Source organism: Scyliorhinus torazame, chromosome 5 (genome assembly GCF_047496885.1).
Source record: "Scyliorhinus torazame isolate Kashiwa2021f chromosome 5, sScyTor2.1, whole genome shotgun sequence".
Classification (NCBI taxonomy): Eukaryota; Metazoa; Chordata; class Chondrichthyes; order Carcharhiniformes; family Scyliorhinidae; genus Scyliorhinus; species Scyliorhinus torazame.
In genome coordinates, this window is record NC_092711.1 from 77,666,569 (window position 1) to 77,683,073 (window position 16,505).

Consider the following 16,505-nt stretch of genomic DNA (forward strand, 5'->3'; position numbering starts at 1 on the left):
GAGCATAACCACGTCTGCCCTTAGTCCTTTCAAATGCGCGAGCACTCGGGCCCTTTTTATCGGTCCGTTCAGGCCTCTCACGTTCCACGTGATCAGCCTCACTAGGGGGCTACCTGCCCCCCTCCCGTGTCGACTAGCCATTACCTTCTCTAGGCCAGTCCCATATCCCGCCTCCGCGCTCCCGCTCGCTCCCCCAGCGTCGCACACCATCCCCGCCCACCCACTCTTTAGCCATTTCCTTTTGGATTTCCGCAGCAGCAACCCAGTTGTCCCCCCCCCCCCTTCTCCCTCCCTCCTCCCCTCCCCGCTAGATCTCTTTCTAGCTTGATTGCTCCCCCCATATTACTTCCGTAAGTCAGCTAACTTCAACTGACCCCGGCTACTCCTGCTCACTCCTCGACCCCCCCCATGTGGGGAACTCCCATCCGCCTTGCGCCTGTCTTCCCGCCTTATTCTTTCTGGTGCGGGAACATCCCTTTACCTGACCCGCCTCTTATGGCGCAGCTCCCTTTCCCCTCCCCCTCCCCTTCCCCATTCTCCAACTATGTCCCGTCTTTCCCCCCTCACCGGCGCCCACATTTCCCCAATGTCTCCCCCCTTCCCTGTTTACTTCTCAATTAACTTCCACCGTAACATTAACAATAACATTTCCTGCAGCATCAGTCCCTCAGTTCCGATCCAATTTCTCTTCTTTGATGAAGGTCCATGCTTCCTCCGCCGTCTCGAAATAATGGTGTCTCTCCTGATACGTGACCCATAGTCTTGCCGGCTGCAGCATCCCGAACTTCACCTTCCTTTTATGCAACACCTCTTTGGCTCGGTTGAAGCTCGCCCTCCTTCTCGCCACCTCCGCACTCCAATCCTGGTATACCCGTACCACTGCATTCTCCCATCTGCTACTCCGCACCTTTTTAGCCCATCTCAGGACCTCTTCTCTATCCTTAAGGCGGTAAAATCGCACGATTATCGCCCTGGGTGGTTCTCCCGCTTTTGGTCTTCTCGCCGGAATCCGATTTGCCCACTCCACCTCCAAGGGGCCCGTAGGGGCCTCAGCACCCATCAGTGAGCTCAGCATCGTACTTGCGTACGCTCCACAGTCCACTCCTTCCACACCCTCAGGGAGACCCAGTATCCGAAGGTTCTTCCTTCGCGCTCCATTTTCTAGGGCTTCGATCCTTTCAGTACACTTTTTATGAAGTGCCTCGTGCGTCTGTGTCTTAACCGCCAGGCCCAGGATCTCGTCCTCAATATCTGTCACCTTCTGCTCCACCACACGGAGCTCTGTCTCCTGGGTCTTTAATGTCTCCTTGAGCCCCTCAATTGCCTGTAGCAACGGGGTCAGCACCTCCCTCTTCAGCAGCTCCACGCACCGTCTCACAATGTCATGCTCAGGCCCCCATGTCGCCTGCGCTTTCTCCGCCGCCATCTTGTACTTCTCTCTTTCTGACCCTTTGGTCGACGATTCCTCGCGCTGCAGCCGCCGCCACCGGTTTTTTCCTCCTTCGTTTGGGGGGACACACCCTTCTCACACGCCCCACACCGGGTTGCGTCGTCGAAAAATTCCCCGTTGGGGCTCTTAAAAGAGCCCGAAGGTCCGTCGGAGCTGGAGCCGCCGAAGCGTGCGGCTAGCTAGGCATCACCGCAACCGGAAGTCCCTTCAGTGGCCTTGATGAGGTCTTTTCACAGTTGTTCCCTCTGCTGCTAGAATTCACCTTTGATACAGGCCCTCAGATCAGCTTGCAGCTTTAAGCTTGCCCTTCCCCCGCCTGCATGCTGGAAGAGGCCCTGTTTATCCTGTAGTTGCAGCCAAATCTTTCACTGTTTCTGCGTGTGTCTGGCAACCAAGAGACATACCCTTCCTAGGGGACACTGTCGGGGGAATATTGCCGCCTTCTTCCCACACCGGGAAATGTCAAACAAATGCCGTGGGGGCCCTGTAAAAGAGCCCAAAAGTCCGTTCCAAGCAGGAGCTGCCGAATATGCGACCTAGCTCTGCATAGCCGCACCCGGAAGTCGACAGGTCCATACTTAACAAGGACACGCAGTAGCTGTTCCTTGAACAAGCTCCACATTTCCATTGTGTCCAACCCCTGCAGTTTTCCTCTCCATCCGATGCATCCTAAGTCTTGCCTCTTCGCATCATAATTGCCTTTCCCCCAGATATAACTCTTGCCCTGCGGTATATACCTATCCCTTTCCATCACTGAAGTAAACGTAATCGAATTGTGGTCACTATCACCAAAGTGCTCACCTACCTCCAAATCGAACACCTGTCCTGGTTCATTACCCAGTACCAAATCCAATATGGCCTCGCTTCTCGTTGGCCTATCTACATACTGTGTCAGGAAACCTTCCTGCACACATTGGACAAAAACGGACCCATCTAAAGTACTCGAACAGAGTTTCCAGTCAATATTTGGAAAGTTAAAGTCCCCCATAACAACTACCCTGTTGCTTTCGCTCCTATCCAGAATCACCTTTGCAATCCTTTCCTCTACATCTCTGGAACTTTTCGGAGGCCTATAGAAAACCCCTAACAGGGTGACCTCTCCTTTCCTGTTTCTAACCTCAGCCCATACTACCTCAGTAGACGAGTCCTCATCAAACGTCCTTTCTGCCACCGTAATACTGTCCTTGACTAACAATGCCACCCCTCCCCCTCTTTTACCACCTTCCCTGAGCTTACTGAAATATCTAAACCCCGGCTCCTGCGACAACCATTCCTGTCCCTGCTCTATCCGTGGCTCCGAAATGGCAACAACATTGAAGTCCCAGGTACCAACCCATGTCACAAGTTCACCCACCTTATTCCGGATGCTCCTGGCATTGAAGAAGACACACTTTAAACCACCTTCCTGCAACTTTGAAACCTGACTCATGACCTCACTGCTCTTAAATTCTGATGCATGATGTTTACAGCTACAATAATGGAACTATCAGAAATAATAGAATTAACAGGCAGGGTAGTTAATGGAGAATGAGGAAATTACTGAAGTAACATAACTGCTGGGAACCTGGAATGTTTCCTTGTAAATCACAGATTAGAGAAATTCCTGCTGTCTTTTCCGCACTTGCTGCATGAACTGTGTTCCGTACTGGGCACCAAACCTCAGGAAAGATACATTGCACTTGGTAACAGTCCTGCACAGATTGACCATGAAGAAGTGAGGCTGGTTAGCTGAGTGAATCCATTCCCACACACGGAGAACATCAACGGTCACTCCTCAGTGTGAACAGGTCGATTAATCTCCAAGTCTGACTAAATCTTATTTCACAGTCCCCAGATTTCCAAAGCTTCTCCCAGCGAGACTACATATCGTTTGAAAGGTCAGACCATCAGCTAAAACATTATCTACATTTAGAACACGTGAACTGTTTCTCCCCACATTGAACAGGGCTCTTTGCTTCCATGGTTAAAGGCTGACGATGTTCATGGCCACGGAGGAATTTGACAACATGAATGCAAATTGTATAATGGAGGCTTTGCTTAATCAGAGCCAGTGTAGGTCAGTGAGCACAGGGGTGATGGTGAACAGGACTTGGTGTGAGAAAATACACGTCCAGCAGAATTTTGGATGAGCTCATGTTTCCATGTGGGGTGAATGGGAGAGGCTGGACAGGAATGTCTTGGAATCAAGTCTAAAGGTAACAGGGGCATGGATGAGGTTTCAGCAGCAGTTGGGGTGGGGTTGGAGACAGGTGACATTATGGAGATTGAAATATCTGATATTAGTGATGGTGTGAATATGGGGTCAGAAACTCATCCTGGGGTCAGATCTGACACGGAGATTGTGCAGAGTGTGGTTCAGCCTCAGACAGTTCCCAGGGAGAGGGATGGACTCGGGAGTTAGGGAACGGAATTTCGAATGGTGACTGAAGACAATGGCTTTGGTCTTTCCAATTTTTAATTGAAGGAAATTTCTGCTCATCCAGTACTGGATGTGGGATAAGCAGTTTGATAATTTAGTAACAGTGGAGGAATGGATGGGGGTGAGGGAGAGCTGGGTGTTGTCAGTGTACATGTGAAAACTAACACGGTGCTTTGGGATGATGTCCCCTAGTGGCAGCGTGTAGTTGAGAAATAGGAGTGGCTGAGGATAGATCCTTGGGGAACACCGAGTACAAAGACTTGGAGAGGAAAGGGAGGTTTTGATGTGGTAGTTTGCACTGATGGTGGGTTAAATATTGTTTTCGGATGGGTGATGATGGTGCATTTAAAGATGAGCGACAGGACCAAGAGACAGAACTATTTACAATATCACACAACATGGAGAAGTTGAATGGTCAGTAGTTTTGTGAGAATGTGGTTAAATAATAATAATCAAACAATCTTTATTAGTGTCACAAGTAGGCTTACATTAACACTGCAATGAGGTTACTGTGAAAATCCCCTCGTGGCCACACCCCGGCATTGGGGTACACAGAGGGAGAATTCAGAATGTCCAATTCACCCAACAAGCATGTCTTTCAGGACTTGTTGGAGGAAACCAGAGCACCCGGAGAAAACCTACACAGACACGGGGAGAACGCACAGACTCTGCACAGACAGTGACCCAAGCCGGGAATCGAACCCAGGACCCTGGCGCAGGAGGCAGGTCGAATGGACAAGATGAGCTCTGAGGAACATAGATGGTATGAGAGAAACTAGGGAAAGATGAGTTCAGAGCTCAGACCATGTGGAATTTTAGAGACAGTTTGGCCCAGTGGAAGAAGGGAAAGCAGCAGAGGCAGCTGATCTGATTGTCTCAATTTCAGTGAGTAAGAAGCTTCATGAACTCCACACACTTGAGGTGAGGATGGAGGAGACAGGGGAGAGAGAGAGACCTTCAGACGGAACTAATTTGTGATGGGATGTTAAAAGATTGAAAACACACTTGTGTTAAATAATTGACTTTTATCCAGAATATTATCCCTTATAACTGGATTAGCGTTTATAAATATGAGTCAAACCCGAGTCTAATGAACATGGTTCAGTCCTGGATGTGATTCACAGCAAAGTCCAATCACAGCAGTTACTTGTGAACCCGCTGGTGTCTCAGCCGGTTGCCTGAGTGAATGAATCCCTTTCCACACTGGGAGCAGGTGAATGGTCTCTCCCCAGTGTGAATCCGCTGGTGTAGAGTGAGTTGAGATGATCTTATGAACCCAGTCCCACAGTCGGAGCACCTGAAATGAAAAATGAAATGAAATGAAAATCGCTTATTGTCACAAGTAGGCTTCAATTAAGTTACTGTGAAAAGCCCTTAGTCGCCACATTCCGGCGCCTGTTCGAGGAGGCTGGTATGGGAATTGAACCGTGCTGCTGGCCTGCCTTGGTCTGCTTTAAAAGACAGCTATTTAGCCCAGTGTGCTAAACCAGCCCCTAATGGTTTCTTGTCAGTGTGAACATGTTGATGGGACACCAGTTCCCTGGAACTTTTAAAGCACTTCCCACAGTCGAGGCATTTGAACGGTCTTCCATCAGTGTGAACTCTTTGATGGGACACCTGATCCCGTGAACTTTTAAAGCACATCCCGCATTTAAAAGGTCTCTCATCATTGTGAATCTGCTGGTGTTTCAGCAGTTGGGATTAATGAGTGAATCCCTTCCCACACTCGGGGCAGGTGAAAGGCCTTTCCCCAGTGTGAACTCACTGGTGCATCAACAGGCTGTATGTCTGAATGAATCCACGCCCACACTCGGGGCAGATGAAAGGTTTCTCTCCAGTGTGAATGTGTCGATGGGTTACCAGGTCAGATGGGTAATTGAACACCTTGCCACAATCCCCACATTTCCATGGTTTCTCCCTGCTGTGACTGCGCTTGTGCTTTGACAGGCCAGATAATCGGCTGAAGCTTCGTCCACACACAGAACACGTGTACGGTTTCTCCCCACTGTGAACTGTGCTTTTTTTCTTCCATGTTCAAAATCTAATGATATTCAGGTTGCGATCAGTTACACGACTGTCAGATTTTGATGTGGCGCTTGGTTGGAGTTTCCCAATTGCACATCCTTCCCTGCTGATACCCTGTGAAATTGAGTTAAAACAAACAAAAGGGAGAGAGAGATCCCACAAAACACAAAGACAGGTTGTGAAATTGAGCTGAATGAATCTGGTAACTTGTGGGGCCGGCACTGGGAAAAAGTGACCACGAAAACTGTTGAAACTTTTTGAACCAGTTTGTTAATGTCCTTCAGGGAAGGGAACCTGCCACCCAGCCTGAGCCCACACAAGATTCAGGCCTCTGCAAGAACACAAGAAATAGGAGCAGAAGTAGACCATTCAGCCCGTCAAACCTGCTCTGCCATTGAACACGATTGTGGCTGATCTCAGTCTTCAATTCCACTTTCCCGTGAGCTCTCTGCGTCCTTTCACTTCCTGAGAGACCAAAAATCTCACCATCTCAGCCTTATATATATTCACTGATGGTCACAGTAACTTCATTGCAGTGTTAATGTAAGCCTACTTGTGACAATAATGATTATTATTATCATCGACAACCCTCTGGGCTAGAGAACCTTGTGAGAAACAGAGTGAGAGAGAAAGAGAGTGAGTAGTAGGGGAGAGAGAATCAAAAAGATTGATGGAAAGGGAGAGAGAGTGAGAACGGAGTGAGGGTAACAGGAAGCAATGGACCAGCAACTGAATCACAATTTGACAGAATCTCCTAAACCCTTAACCTCCACCACCTGGATGGAGCAGGACAGCAGATGTATGTGAACATCACCACCTGCAAGTTGCTTTCCAAGACACACACTGTCCGATCTTGTCTGACATCCAGTGCTGGATGAGCAGAACTTTCCTCCATTTAAATATTGACAAGACTGAACCCATTCCCTTTCATCCTCACTAGAAACTCCACTCCCTTGTTACCAATTCCATCCCTGTCAAATCCCTGAAGCAGACTGTTCACAACCTGAAATGGTGAAATATTTCACCCCTAGATGAGCTCTTGACCACATATCCACACTGTCACCAAGATTGCCGATTTCCACCTCAGGAACACAGCTCAACTCCACCTTAGTCTCTGTTCATCTGCTGCAGAAACCATCATCCATTCTTCTGTTCCCTCTCAAACAAATTATTCCAACGCACTCGCAGCTGGACTCCAACATTAAACAACCCCCTCCATCCCATCCCAAACTCTGCTACCCAAGTGCTTGCTCACACCAGCCCCTGTGCCCACTGATCTACAAACGCTTCCTTTTAAAAGGCACAAAAAGTTTAAATTTCTCATTCTTTTACTCCATGGTAATGATCATCCTGATCACTGTAATCTCCTCCACACACACCCCGTTGAGATCTCTGCACTCATTTAATTCCAGCCACTTCAGCATTCCCGATTTTAATCGCACCACCGTTACCAAGGCCTCAATTTCTGGAATTCCCTCCTTAAAACTCTCCGACTCACTTTCCTCCGTTAAGATTGTCCTTAAAAGCTAATATCTCCTCTTGTGGCTCAGTGTCAATTGTTACTTTGTAACGTTTCTCTGAAAGTCTTAAGTCTTAAAAGTTTTATTCTGTTCAAGTCACAATATAAATTCGAATTATTGTCACAGCCCTGGATATATTCTGCCCCATGAATAGGAATTTGTAACTCAGAGTGAAACAATTTGATGGACATTCTGTCAGGAAGAAACGTTTCAAAAATGTTGCCCCCAACAATGATGGCGACTGAGCCTGAGCTCTGCTGCTCATGCCCCAATAAAGATGGTGGGTACGCATGCGCACTGTCGCTAGTGATCCAACTAAGGATGCCGATGGCGCATGCCCACTGTTGCAAGTAACCCACTATTGAGAAGGCGCATGCGCACGTCTGCCAGAGCCAAAGAAACATGGCGTTTGCTTCACCTTGTCTGCGAGAAAGCTGCAGCTCCCGCTCAGATCCCCAGGTACCGGGAGGTTATTTTTCCGGATTTTCGGTTAAGATAAAACGAAGCGTGTCTAACGACCCGCCTGATCCAGCTTTCCCTCCGTCCCGCCATTCCCACCTTCACGGATTGTGGATCCGAGAAAGAACTTTTTCTTTGTCGCCATTAATCACACTGCGTATGCTTCACTCAGCCCAGTCCCGCCTCCACATTCACGCTGATTGGTTGGAGGACCAGTCACTCCCGACTGGTCCTCTGGACCCGCCCACTCTTGGCCAATTGGTCAGTGCTGCCGTCAATCACTCCGCGCATTGTGAGGTGTCAGGTGAGAGGTCGGGGGCGGGGTTTACAAACCCCAGTGGGGCCCCAGAGCAGAATGTGAAACAAGAACCACTCTCACTATCCGCCGCTTTCTCTCCACAAACAACCTCAGAGAGAATTCTTTGAGACAGGATCTACTCCCATTTGGAAGCAAGTTGACGTATTAGCGAGAGTCAGCCCGGTTTTGTGAAGGGGAGGTCGTGTCTCACTAACTTAATAGAGTTTTTCGAGGAGGTCACTAAGATGATTGATGCAGGTAGGGCAGTGGGTGTTGCCTATATGGACGTCAGTAAGACGTTTGACAAGGTCCCTCATGGCAGACTGGTACAAAAGGTGAAGTCACACGGGATCAGGGGTGAGCTGGCAAGGTGTAGACAGAACTGGCTAGGTCATAGAAGGCAGAGAGTAGCAATGGAAGGGTGCTTTTCTGATTGGAGGACTGTGACTAGTGGTGTTCCGCAGAGATCAGTGGTGGGACCTTTGCTGTTCGTAGTATATATAAATGATTTGGAGGAAAATGTAACTGGTCTAATTAGTAAGTTTGTGGACGACACAAAGGTTGGTGGAATTGCGGATAGTGATGAGGACTGAAATGAAATGAAAATCGCTTATTGTCACAAGTAGGCTTCAAATAAAGTTACTGTGAAAAGCCCCTAGTCGCCACATTCCGGCGCCAGTTCGTGGAGGCTGTTACGGGAATCGAACCATGCTGCTGGTCTGCCTCGGTCTGCTTTCAAAGCCAGTGATTTAGCCCTGTGCTAAACAGCCCCAGTGTCAGAGGATACAGCAAGATTTAAATTGTTTGGAGACTTGGGCGGAGAGATGGCAGGTGGAGTTTAATCCGGACAAATGTGAGGTAATACATTTTGGAAGATCTAATATAGGGAATTTACAGTGAATGGTAGAAACCCTCAAGAGTATTGACAGTCAGAGAGATCTAGGTGTACAGGTCCACAGGTCACTGAAAGGCGTAACACAGGTGGAGAAGGTAGTCAAGAAGGCATACGGCATGCTTCCTTCATTGGCCGGGGCATTGAGTATAAAAATTGGCAAGTTGTGCTGCAGCTGTATAGAACTTTAGTTAGGCCACACTTGGAGTATAGTGTTCAATTCTGGTTGCCACACTCCAGAAGGATGTGGAGGCTTTAGAGAGGGTGCAGAAGAGATTTTCCAGAATGTTGTCTGGCATGGAGGGCATCAGCTATGATGAGCGGTTGAATAAACTCGGTTTGTTCTCACAGGAACGACGGAGGTTGAGGGGAGACCTGATAGAGGTCTACAAAATTATGAGGGGTATAGACAGAGTGGATAGTCAGAGACCTTTTCGCAGTTTCTATTAGATTCCCCTCAACCTCCTAAACTCCAATGAATATAATCCCAGGATCCTCAGACGTTCACCGTACGTTAGGCCTACCATTCCTGGGATCATCCGTGTGAATCTCCGCTGGACCCGCTCCAGTGCCAGTATGTCCTTCCTGAGGTGTGGGGCCCAAAATTGCTCACAGTATTCTAAATGGGGCCTAACTAATGCTTTATAAAGCTTCAGAAGTACATCCCTGCTTTTATATTCCAAGCCTCTTGAGATGAATGACAACATTGCATTTGCTTTCTTAATTACAGACTCAACCTGCAAGTTTACCTTTAGAGAATCCTGGACTAGGACTCCCAAGTCCCTTTGCACTTCAGCATTATGAATTTTGTCACCGTTTAGAAAATAGTCCATGCCTCTATTCTTTTTTCCAAAGTGCAAGACCTCGCACTTGCCCACGTTGAATTTCATCAGCCATTTCTTGGACCACTCTCCTAAACTGTCTAAATCTTTCTGCAGCCTCCCCACCTCCTCCATACTACCTGCCCCTCCACCTATCTTTGTATCATCGGCAAACTTAGCCAGAATGCCCCCAGTCCCGTCATCTAGATCGTTAATATATAAAGAGAACAGCTGTGGCCCCAACACTGAACCCTGCGGGACACCACTCATCACCGGTTGCCATTCCGAAAAATAACCTTTTATCCCAACTCTCTGCCTTCTGCCTGACAGCCAGTCGTCAATCCATGTTAGTACCTTGCCTCGAATACCATGGGCCCTTATTTTACTCAGCAGTCTCCCGTGAGGCACCTTATCAAAGGCCTTTTGGAAGTCAAGATAGATAAAATCCATTGGCTCTCCTTGGTCTAACCTATTTGTTATCTCTTCAAAGAACTCTAACAGGTTTGTCAGGCACGACCTCCCCTTACTAAATCCATGCTGACTTGTCTTAATCTGACCCTGCACTTCCAAGAATTTAGAAATCTCATCCTGAACAATGGATTCTAGAATCTTGCCAACAACCGAGGTTAGGCTAATTGGCCTATAATTTTCCATCTTTTTCCTTGTTCCCTTCTTGAACAGGGGGGTTACAACAGCGATTTTCCAATCCTCTGGGACTTTCCCGGACTCCAGTGACTTTTGAAAGCTCATAACTAATGCCTCCACTATTTCTTCAGCTATCTCCTTTAGAACTCTAGGATGTAGTCCATCTGGGCCCGGAGATTTATCAATTTTTAGACCTCTTAGTTTCTCTAGCACTTTCTCCTTTGTGATGGCTACCATATTCAACTCTGCCCCCTGACTCTCCAGAATTGGTGGGATATTACTCATGTCTTCTACTGTGAAGACTGACGCAAAGTACTTATTTAGTTCCTCAGCTATTTCCTTGTCTCCCATCACAAAATTACCAGCGTCATTTTGGAGCGGCCCAATGTCAACTTTTGCCTCCCGTTTGTTTTTAATGTATTTAAATAAACTTTTACTATCATTCCTAATGTTACTGGCTAGCCTACCTTCATATTTGATCCTCTTTCCTTATTTCTCTCTTTGTTATCCTTTGTTTGTTTTTGTAGCCTTCCCAATATTCTGACTTCCCACTACTCTTTGCCACATTATAGGCTTTCTCTTTTGCTTTGATGTATTCCCTAACTTCCTTTGTCAGCCATGGCTGCCTAATCCCCCCTCTGATAACCTTTCTATTGAAGTCCCCCATGATCACTGTGACCTTGCCTTTCTGACATGCACTTTCTATTTCGTGGTGCATTTTGTGCCCCCGGTCCTGACCACTGTTAGGAGGCCTGTACAAAACTCCCATTATGGTTTTTTTGCCTTTGTGGTTCCTCAACTCTACCCACACAGACTCCACATCATCTGACCCTATGTCATTTAGTGCTATTGATTTAATTTAATTCCTAATTAACAAGGCAACCCCGCCCCCTCTGCCCACCTCCCTGTCTTTTCGATCGGTTGTGAATCCCTGGATGTTTAAATGCCAGTCCTGAACCCCCTGCAACCATGTCTCTGTGATGCCTACCACATCATACCTGCCAGTCACAATCTGGGCCACAAGCACATCTACCTTGTTCCGTACACTGCGCGCATTTAAATATAGCACCTTTAATTCTCTATTGACCGTCCCAAGAAGATGCTTGGCGAGATCAGTTCAGTCCATAAGAGGCTCATTCAGGAGTCTGGTAACAGCACGGAAGTAGCTGTTTTTGAATCTGTTGGTGCGTGTTCTCAGACTTTTGTAGCTTCTGCCGATGGAAGAGAGAATAACACAGGTGTGAGGGGTCTTGGAGGGCTCTTCTGTCTTTTTCTGGTTGGCAAGCTGTATCTAGTGGCGTGCCACAGGGTTTGGTCCTCGGCCCCCAACTATTTACAGTCTAAATTAATGATTATGGGATAGATAGAATGTACGATTCATGATCTGGAAGAAGGAAGTGAAGGCACTGTTGCTAATTTTGCAGATGATACAAAGATCTGTAGAGGGACAAGTAGTATTGAGGAAGCAGGGGGGCTGCAGAAGGATTTGGACAAGCTAGGAGAGTGGGCAATGAAGTGGCAAATGAAATACAATGTGGAAAAGTGTGAGGTTATGCACTTTGGAAGGAGGAATTTAGGCATAGACTATTTTCTAAATGGGGAAATGCTTAGGAAATCAGAAGCACAAAGGGACTTGGGAGTCCTTGTTCACAATTCTCTTAAGGTTAATGTACAGGTTCAGTCAGCAGTTAAGAAGGCAAATGCAATGTTAGCATTCATGTCAAGAGAGCTAGAATACAAGACCAGGAATGTGCTTCTGAGGTTGTACCTGGTCAGACCTCATTTGGAGTATTCTGAGCAGTTTTGGGCCCTGTATCTGGGAAGGATGTGCTGGCCTTGGAGAGGGTCCAGAGGAGGTCACAAGAATGATCCCTGGAGTGATGAGCTTGTCGTATGAGGAACGGTTGAGGATTCTGGGTCTGTTGGAGTTTAGAAGGATGAGGGGGGACCTTATTGAAACTTTAAGGATGCTGCGAGGCCTGGGTCGAGTGGACATGGAGAGGATGTTTCCACTTGTAGGAGAAACTAGAAGCAGAGGACACCATCTCAGACTAAAGGGACGATCGTTTAAAACCGAGATGAGGAGGAATTTCTTCAGCCAGAGGGTGGTGAATCTGTGGAACCCTTTGCTGCAGAAGGCAGTGGAGGCCAAATCACTGAGTGTCTTTAAGACAGGGATAGATAGGTTCTTGATTAATAAGGGGATCAGGGGTTATGGGGAGAAGGCAGGAGAATGGGGATGAGAAAATATCAGCCATGATTGATTGGCGGAGCAGACCCGATGGGCCGAGTGGACTAATTCTGCTCCTATGTCTTACAGTCTTTTGGTCTTCCGATAGCCAAATTTACAGCTAACACTGAAATGGGTGGGAAAGCAAGCTGCAATGAGGAAATGAGAAATAGGTGAGTGGGTCAAACTGTGTCAGATGGAATTTAACCTGCATAAGTGTGAGGTTATCCATTTTGCTCAGAGGAATAATAAAGCAACTTATTATCTAAATTAAGAGAAAGTTCAAAATGCTTTTGTACAGAGGGATCTGGGTGCCCTTGTGCACGGATCGCAGACAGTCTGCAGGTGCAGCAGGTAATAAGGAAGGCAAATGGAATGTTGGCGTTCATTGGTAATGGAATAGAGTATAAAGTAGGGCAGTGCTGTTGTAACTGTGTAGGGCGTTGGTGAGACCACATTGGGAGTGATGCAGATTTTGTCCCTTGGACAATGGCATAAATGCATTAGAGGCGGTTCAGAGAAGGTTCACTCGATTGATTGTCTTGGAAAGAGAGATTTGAGCAGTTTAGGCCAATACTCACTGGTGTTTAGAAGAATGAGAGGAGATACAATTGAGGTACATTAAATGCTAAAGGGGATTGACGGGGTAGACGTAGAGCGGATGTTTCCCCTTGTTGGACATTCTAGGAGGAGAGACCATCTTTTTAGCCTTGTCCTGCATGTTTTATTTCAAGGGGGCTGGGGTCTACACACAAAGTTGTGTTGCTGCACAAAACTGTACAAGCTTCCAGTGAGGCCACATTTAGAATAATGTGTACAGTCTTGGTCCCCTTATTTCAGGAAAGATATGTTATCATTGGAGGTAGTACAGAAGAGGTTCACGAGGGTGATCCTGGGTTTGGAGGGACTGCCAAATGAGGAAAGAATTTCTTCTCCCAAACTGGTGAATCTTGGAATTATTTAGCCCAGGAAATGTGGAGGCCGAGTCCGTGATCAGTTGCAAGGCTGAGATCGATCTGTTTTTAATCAGTAGGGGAATTGAGGATTACTGAGGGAAGGTAGGAAAGTGGACTTAGTGAGAGTGAGATCAGCCGTGATCTTATTAAATGGTGGAGCAGCTCAAAGGACTGAACGGCTGACTCCTGTTCCTATTTCTTCGGGTCTGTTCTGTTTGTAGGTAAAGATTTCCAGTATCTGTGTGACTAGAGAAGTACTGAGATATATAAAATCCTGGTTAGAAACCATCTGGACTGCTGTGATTTAAAAAAAAAAAAAAGTTTCTTGTGATGTGATGCAGCCGGATAGGATGCTCTCTTTCGCACATCTGTAGAAGATTGTGAGAGTCGATGCGGACATGCCAAATTTCTTTAGCTTCCATAGGAAGTAGAGACGTTGTTGGGCTGTCTTCACTGTTGCATAAATGTAAGTGGACCAGGACAGACTGTTGGTAATGGTGACCCCCAGGAACTTTAAGCTATCGACCATTCCCACTTCGGAGCCATTGATGTAGACGGGAGCGTGTGTCGTACTACACTTCCTGAAGTCGATGATCAGTTCCTTGGTTTTGCTGGCATTGAGAGAGAGGTTGTTTTCTGTCCACCAAGCAACCAAGTGATCTTTCTCCCTTCTGTAGTTTGACTCGTCGTTGTTTGAGGTACGATCCATCATATTCGTATCATTCGTAACTTATAGATAGAATTGGAGTTAAAGCTTGCCACACAGTCTTGTGTGTGTGTATACGGAGTACAGTAGAGGACTGAGCACACATCTTTGTGTGGCCCCGGTGTTGAGGACTATTGTGGAGGAGATGCTGTTACCTATCCTGACAGATTGCGGTCTGTTGGTGAGGAAGACAAGGATCCAGCTGCACAGGGAAGGGTCAAGTCCAAGATTGCAGAGTTTGGTTATTAGTTTTGTTGGGCTATTGGTGTTGAAGGCGGAGCTGTAGTCTATGAACAACAGTCTGACGTAGGGTGTTGAACGAACACTTCACATTTGTCTTCACCCAAGAGTATGAGGAGGCAGATATGGAATTCAGGCAGAGACTGAAGTTCCTGAGCAAATTAACATTGGGAGTGACAAGGTATTGGAGGTGTTGGCAGGTTTAAAAGTGGACAAATCTGCACGTCTGGATGAGTTGTGCCCTAGACTGTTGTGGGAGGCGCGGGAGGAGATTGCAGGGGCTCTGACCCAAATTTTTAATTCCTCTCTGGCCACGGGGGAATTGCCAGAGGACTGGAGTTCAGCTAATGTGGCCCCACTGTTTAAGAAAGGTTGTAGAGATAAGCCAGGAAACTGCAGGCCAGTGAGTCTTGCGTCAGTGGTAGGGAAACTATGGGAGAGAATCTATCTCCACTTGCAGAGGCAGGATTTGATCAGGAATAGTCAGCATTTGTCAGAAGGAAGTCATGCTGACCAAATTTGATTGCATTTTTTGAGCAGGTGACGAGCTGTGTAGATGAAGGTAGTGCAGTTGATGCTGTTTACATGGACTTCAGCAAATCTTTGACACGATCCCAATGGGAGACTTGGAAGACCATAAGACATAGGAGCAGAATTAGGCCGGGCAGCACGGTAGTGCAGTGAGTAGCACTGCAGCCTCACGGCGCCGAGATCCCAGATTCGATCCCGGCTCTGGGTCACTCTCCGTGTGGAGTTTGCACTTTCTCCCCGTGTTTGCGTGGGTTTCGCCCCCACAACACAAAGATGTGCAAGGTCGGGGGATTAAACACGCTAAATTGCCCCTTAATTGGAAAAAATGAATTGGATACTCTAAATTTATTTTTTAAAAGGAATTAGGCCATTCGGCCCATCGAGTCTGCGCCGCCATTCAATCATGGCTGATATGTTTCTCTTCTTCATTCTCCTGCCTTCTCCTTATTCACCGGATGCCCTTATTAATCAAGAACTATCTATCTCTGTCTTAAAGACACTCTGATTTGGACTGTTGCTCTTTTGAGCCGTAGTTTATTAGCTCTGATTACGTCACCTTTGGTCACGAGTCGCCAGGTATCTTTCTGATACCGCAACGTGGTTCAAGTTATGATTAATAAGTCAGCACACCGCTTAGTAAGATTGAAATCAACGGTCATTTATTATATACAACAAGTAATGTTTATACAATAATCCTACTATCTATATAATAAACCTATCACTACTGGCCAATACTTAACTTTAGGAAGAGCCCACCAGGTCAGGGAAACGAATGGCTTATCCAATCGGATCTGGCCCGCGGGATTCAAAAGGCTGATACAGGTCGATGGCTAGGAGTCTTTATCGGATAGCGATCGCTGGATTCAAACTTACAGTTGCTGGTTGGTGTTCTTGCGAAGGTCTCGAGCAGGCGAAGAAGGGAGAGAGAGAGATCTGAACTTGGCCCCTCACTTTATAGGGCCCAGGGGCTTCCCGCCTCTCGGGGCGGCCCTTGACCCTGAGTCCCAAGTGATTGGACTTGTTCCCAATCACTGGGTTCGATACGTCCAATTGCGAGGCGATTCCCCGATCGGGGGGTGGTCGTTCACCTGCCTTTGTTTCGGCCACTGCAGGCACCGACAGGTCTGGCCCGGTATTCAATTGCTAATATGTTGCAATTGTTCCTGGGGATAGCCGATTAAACTGCAGATGTCTGGGTTGATGGGCTGCTAATAGACCTGAGTATAACTGCAGATGTCTTGGTTGATGGGCTGTTAATAGCCCTGAGTATCGATCTGGGCCGACTTCCCCAGAGCCGAATATGATATTCTGCC

General features: G+C 47.2%; 1 protein-coding gene and 1 long non-coding RNA gene across 3 annotated transcripts in view; one reads left to right on the top strand and one right to left on the bottom strand.

The window, feature by feature from the left end:
- Positions 1–16,505, top strand: part of LOC140421409 (uncharacterized) — a 120,163-nt gene that overhangs the window by 90,374 nt on the left and 13,284 nt on the right. The window contains exon 1 of one of the 2 annotated variants that reach the window (XM_072506074.1): positions 7,800–7,873. The exons of the other annotated variant lie outside the window; for it this stretch is intronic. The gene's annotated coding sequence lies outside the window, so the exon portion shown is untranslated. Of the gene's footprint in view, positions 1–7,799; positions 7,874–16,505 lie in introns of those variants that run through there. 2 annotated transcript variants of the gene reach the window in all.
- LOC140421451 (uncharacterized) lies at positions 4,308–8,199 on the bottom strand. The gene is made up of 2 exons (XR_011946785.1): positions 7,833–8,199; positions 4,308–5,166 (listed from the first exon to the last, which is right to left on the bottom strand). It is a non-coding gene; the product is annotated as an uncharacterized lncRNA (long non-coding RNA).